The sequence below is a fragment of the Bison bison genome, unplaced genomic scaffold (genome assembly GCF_000754665.1).
Source record: "Bison bison bison isolate TAMUID 2011002044 unplaced genomic scaffold, Bison_UMD1.0 scf7180017864266, whole genome shotgun sequence".
Classification (NCBI taxonomy): Eukaryota; Metazoa; Chordata; class Mammalia; order Artiodactyla; family Bovidae; genus Bison; species Bison bison.
The window spans coordinates 1,974,548-1,978,646 of record NW_011494838.1 but is presented as its reverse complement, the minus strand read 5'-3'; the positions used below and the strand labels follow the sequence as shown (position 1 = coordinate 1,978,646).

At 49.7% G+C, this 4,099-nt stretch overlaps 1 protein-coding gene across 1 annotated transcript in view; it reads right to left on the bottom strand.

Annotated features, from left to right (window-relative positions):
- TRAPPC12 (trafficking protein particle complex 12) overlaps window positions 1-49 on the bottom strand; it is a 41,302-nt gene extending 41,253 nt beyond the window's left edge. The window contains exon 1 of the mRNA XM_010848443.1: window positions 10-49. The gene's annotated coding sequence lies outside the window, so the exon portion shown is untranslated. The remainder of the gene's footprint in view (window positions 1-9) is intronic.
- Between the last annotated feature and the right edge of the window lie 4,050 nt (window positions 50-4,099).

Below are 4,099 nucleotides of genomic sequence, written 5' to 3'. Positions count from 1 at the left end.
AGCCGGAGGAAGCCGGACCGGACTCGGCGCTTCCCGCGGCGTCTGCGCCTGCGCGCGCCCGCTCCCGCGCATGCCCGGTGCAGGAGCCGAAGGCCGGCGCGGTTCCGGTTCCGGCCGTGGTGGGTGGGGCCTGGGGGGGCGGGGCGGAGCGCGTCCCTGCGAACCAGAGGGACGTCGCTAAACCTGTGGCAGAGGGCAGCTGGGAGGGAAACGGCTAAGCTTTTTTTAAGTTCGTGGCCAGTGCATCCTTGAAATACTTATTTTCAGGGATGTGTCTTTGTGCCTATATGTGTTTTCAACTTTTCTTGTTGAGAATACATCCATCTGTACTACTTGTGTAATCACATTAAGGATAAAAATGGTAATAATAATACCAATGGTAGCTGGGTGGAATTAATCCAGCAGTATGAAGATCCTGAATGCCTTAGCGCCACAGCTCAATCTCAGGCAAGAGGAGCGGCCGAGGAAGATGCCGCGTCTGTGCTTCTGCGTTCTTCCGCTGTCACCCTGGAGATACCCCGGTTCATTACCCAGCCTAAGTGTCAGGAGGCGCCAGGCGCTGGAGCACAGCTGAACCAGGCCACGCCCAGCCATCTCCTTCTTATTCTTTAATGATTTAAAATAGTTTTATTTTGACAAATAAAAATCGTTTGTATTTAAGGTGAACAACGTGACGTGCTGATGTATCTAACACTGTGAGATGGCCACAATGGAGCTCATGCCCTTATCCAGCGCCCCGCTCGTTTTTTGTGTTTGTGCTGAAAAGACTTAAAATCTCTGCAAATCACAAGTATAGGATACATTATTATTAACTATGTCTTCGTAACTTATTAATCTTTTCATTGAAAGTTTGTATTATTTGCTCAATAACTTCCCCTTCTCCCAACCCTCAGCCTCCGGTAACCACCATTCTACTCTCCTTTACAATGATTCCAACTTTCTTTTTCAGATCCCACCTATGAATGGATCGTGCTGTATTTGGTTTCTGTGTCTGGCTTATCTCACTTAGCACATGTCTTCTACGTTCATTCATGTCACAGATGACAAGGCATCATCCTTTTCTAAGTTTTATATAAAATTTAAAAATTTTCTTCCTTTTAACAGCCTGAATAATATTCCACATATATGAAAAAGCATGTAAAAAAATATTGGCCAGTTTAAAATAGTTTTCCTCCTTAAGTAGAATAATTGATTAACCAAATCTTCAGTTACTTTACAGACAGCACTACACAGGTACAAAAGGGGAACCCATGTCTCCACATTGACTTTCAAATGAAGAACCTTCAGAAAACTAACAGAAACGTCACTGGAGCCCTTTACGAGGCAAGAAACCTTTCAATAAGGAAAACCTGGCTTCCAGCAGACTGACTTGAGACTAGACAATCAGTTCCCAAGTTTGAAATTCCCCTAACCCCTTAAATTTCACCCTGAATGTTGGATGGGGGAGACAGATCTGAGACCTGTCTTCCATTTCTTCGCTGGTCAACCTCACAATAAACCTCATTCTTTCCTCAAAAGCCGATGTCACAGTACTGGCCTCTATGATCACTGGGTAGTGATCCCTTGGTTGGTAACGCAGGTGTGCGCCTGTGTACACACACACACACACACACACATTTTCCATCCAGCTGTGGATGGACACTTTGGTTGTTTCTGTATCTTGGCTACTGCAACTAATCCTGCAGTGAACATGGAGTGCAGGTATGGCTTCAAGATAGTTCATTTAGGCTGGATCACAGAAGTTGGATTTCAGGATGATATGGCAACTCTATTTTTAGTTTTTCGAGGACCTCCCATACTGTTTTCCACAATTGATACATCAACTTACATTCTCACCGGCAGGGTACAAGGATTCCCTTTTCTCCAATCCTGCCAGTGCTGCTCATCCTTTAACTTTCTGACGGCGGCCACTGTAGTCGTGTGGGGTGGTGGCTTCTCCAATCCTGCCAGTGCTGCTCATCCTTTAACTTTCTGACGACGGCCACTGTAATCGTGTGGGGTGGTGGCTCACTGTGGTTGATCTGCACTTCCCTGATGATTAGTGAGCCTGAGCATCTTTTCATATACCTATCCTGCCGGGGTCCAGCCCCGGTGGATCCAGGGACTTCAAAGCGGGGACGGCGTCGGCGAGGATCAGGAAACAATTGCTTAATTAAACGTTAATTAAGGATATAAAGAGTGGTTAAATAAGGATAGCTCAGTGACAAAATTTAGTGGAGAAAAGATGCTGAATAATTCAGCCAGAAGGTGAGAGAAAGAACGACAGGGGGAGACCAAGTTTCGGTGAACAAGGCCCGCACTTTATTTTCCAAAGTAGTTTTTATGCCTTAAGTTATGCATAGAGGATAATGGGGGAAGGGGTAAAGTCATGCAGTAAGCCAGGCTTTCTTCCTACAAACTTATCATATGCAAAAGTTTAGGTGATTTGCATCATCTTCTGGCCCGGAGGCCTGTTAACATTTTAAGACCCTTTCTTCAGAAAACTTATTTTTCTCTAAAGGTGATTAGTCAGGGGCCACCCTCCAAAAGCATTAGATAAAGTTGCATTCCTACAGGGCAAAGGTGTGGTGGGCTATAACAAGAAAAAGAATTAACTCAAGGGTCCAAGATTACAAACATTAAAGCTACTACTTACACCAATTATATTAATCAATACACTGCCAGGGACACAGCAGGTAAGGGATATGGACACTTAGCAGCAAACATTGGCCCAACAAGTGAAAAACCCTTCACCAATACAATTTCTAATCAATCTTTTAACTGCTCAAAGGACTCTGTATTTAGACAGTTTAGAACATCTCATGCCTCTCACAGTTAGGAGGCTCTGAACAATCACATGTGGCCAGAAAAACCTATTCAGGCAGGCTAGAGGACTTCCAAAGGAGTTTGTAGGTTGAAACACTAGCACACCCAGGAACTTTATTAACTGGAGCTGTAAGTTAACTCTTTTTTCAGAGAGGTAGTGGGGGACAGCCCTCCATAAAGTCAGAGGTGTAGGTGAAAGCACAAAGCAGAAAGTAGGCAGACTCTGGTTTGGGGGGTAGATGCTCGAGAATTTCCAGGGGGACTCCTGAGGCTCGATCCCGCCTTTGTGTATGCCGAGCCTCCTTCCTCATGACCTTTGCCACAGGCGGAGCTCCTGCTCCCGGCACTATCCCAGATCTCCTTACCTGAAACAAAGATTAAGGGGCGATGAGAGGAAAGTGAAATGATCACATTGGTGGAGAACCTGTGCATGGCCCTGTAACCTACGGAACCCAGGGTAGTGAAGAACGTGCATACGGCATTCTGGGGCTATATGCAATGCCACTCCCGTCTGCAAGGGCACTGCCAAACGTCAAGGCGTGCGCTCTGCCGGACTCCTGGACGGAGGCAAACCTCTGCAGCGCTGACAGTTCTTGAAGACTCAAAGACGCCAGAGTCTGTCCACCGGACTCCCTTCAGAGGCAAATAAATGTCAGGCGTCACTTACCACCCCAGCACCGGCAGTGCGACCCCTTGGCCACTCCATGCACAAGGCTGCAGACACGAACGAGCCCGGCCTCTGACTCTAAGGCTCCTGGGCCCAGCCCACCCGAGTCTGCCAGCCCACCTGAGTCTGCCAGCCCAAGCGCATCCCCGAGCCCTCCACTGAACACCTCTGTGCCCTTCAATGTCCCCAAAACGAGCAGCGGTCGTCTGTAAAGCCTGAGGTTCCGCCTTGGCTGCTGGGCCGGAGAGGACTTGACAGCGACTGCAGAGCGCTTCCCGGCGCCCAGCCGTCCCACGACCGCGTCAAAACCCTAGGGGAACCGTAGGGCTGCGGAGCTGGGGAGGTTCCGAACTGCAGCCCGCCCGGCAGGTGCCCCCGGCAGGCCCTCCCCTTCTGGTCCTACCGGGCGCAGAAACCCCGGAGGGAGCCAAGTGCGCATGCGCAGGAGCTCGGCGCTGCGTCATCGGCGGCGGCCGCCGGCGCCCGGGAGCGCGTTGATGACGCATCCGGAAAACAGGAAGTGAACCCTACGGGAACCGCGGTGGCTCAGAAAGGGTCGCCGCGCGGCGCCGCTGAGGCTGGAGCGCATGAATGGGAGCGGAGCGGGCGCGCGTCGGCCCAGGGGGC